A 1,780-nucleotide genomic window follows, 5' to 3' on the forward strand; every position below is an offset into this window, starting at 1 on the left:
TCTCTGTGTAGCCCTGGCTGTCCTGGAACTCACTCTGTAGACCAGGCTGGCCTCGAACTCAGAAATCTGCCTGCCTCTGCCTCCCAAGTGCTGGGATCAAAGGCTTGCACCACCACACCCGGCTGTTTATTTATCTTTTATTGGTGTTTGTGAATTTGTTCGAAGCAGAGAAGGCTATGTACCCCAGGCTGGACTTGAACTCTTGCCCTTCACACATACCTGGTGTTCTGAACTGGTTTTCATCCTGGGCTGTGGGTGGCCAGCACTAAAACACACGAAAGCCACCTGGAGACAGGCTAGCTCTTTGTCAGGAACACGGCTGGGTAACTGCTTTACCACAGCTACATTTCTGAGTTACCTGGCTTGGTGAGTGTTTTTATCGCTGTCTGCAGCTTTTCGTTCCTCTGCTGGACAAAATAATCGGCAGTTTCTCCTCATCGCTCCCTTCCCCACCCCCCTTCCTCCCTCTCTTCCTCAGCCCTCTTTCCCTCCCTCCTCTCCTATTTCTTTTTTCTTGATTTTTTTTTTTTTCAAACAAGTTTCTCGTGTAACCCAAGCAGCTAAGAATGACTTTGAACTTCTGATCCTCCTGCCTCCATCTCTGGGGTACTGAGATTAGAGTGCATGCCACAAAGCCTATTTCATGCAGTGCTGGGGACTGAACACAGGGCTACATGCATGTTAGGCAAGTATTCTACCATTTCTTTTGAAATAGGTGCACGCATGCGTAAATATGTGTGTGCATACGAGTGTGTGTGTGTGTGTGTGTGTTTAGCTCTGTAATTCACTATTTAGTCCAAGCTGGACTTGGACTCCTGGCAGTTCTTCTATCTCAGACTTCTAAGTCTTGAGGTTATAGATTTGAGCTATACTATCTGCCATCTTTGTTTTCTCTTCCTTCCATCCTCCCTTCATCCCTCCTCCTTCCTCTTTTTCCTCTCTCTCTTCCTTCCTTTCTGTCTCTTCTTTCTCAGCCCCTCTCTTTCTTGGTTTATTTCTGAGACATGCCCTTGTTATTTGCCCAGGCTGGCAGTGAACCCCTAGGTTCCAGTGACCCTCTCCCCTTGGCCTCCCAGTGTCTGGAGCTGCAGACAAGCCCGGCTTTTCCCTGTAGCCCAGCACTAGTTAGTAATCCAGGCAGGACAGCTCTCTCATGTCAGTATTGCTCCATCTGTGTCCCATTACAGGGCTTAGACCTTCCTGGCACGGAAGGCTGTGAAATTCTAGACCTGAACCAGCCGGAGCAATTTGTCTCTGACGTCAGCAGTTGATCCTCCAAAGCCCTGAAACTGGGGAGGAAGCATTTGCATTTTCTCTCCCAGTTGGAGGTGCTGAGAGACATGGTCCTGGGAGCAGAGAGAGGGAATGGGCGCGGTCCAGGGAGGGTGCCCGTGGATGCTGCTGGGGAGGATGCTGCTGGGGAGGTTGCTTGGCTCTCCGTACTTGCCGGTGCATCTCCAGATGAGCATCATCATCAGTGGAGCTCACTGCACAGATGATATTTATGTTTGTGTTTTGCTGATGTGTTGAGACCTCCTCCTCCTCCTCTTCCTTCTTGTAGAGAAACACCACCAACAACAACTTAAGGCTGATTCTGAGACAGAATTCAAATCTTTTTTTCTTTTCTTTTCTTTTCTTTTCTTTTCTTTTCTTTTCTTTTCTTTTCTCTCTTTCTTTCTTTCTTTTTTCTCTTTCTTTCTTTCTTTCTTTCTTTCTTTCTTTCTTTCTTTCTTTCTTTCTTTCTTTCTTTCTTTCTTTCTTTCTTTCTTTCTTTCTTTTT

Source organism: Mus caroli, chromosome 4 (genome assembly GCF_900094665.2).
Source record: "Mus caroli chromosome 4, CAROLI_EIJ_v1.1, whole genome shotgun sequence".
Taxonomy (NCBI): Eukaryota; Metazoa; Chordata; class Mammalia; order Rodentia; family Muridae; genus Mus; species Mus caroli.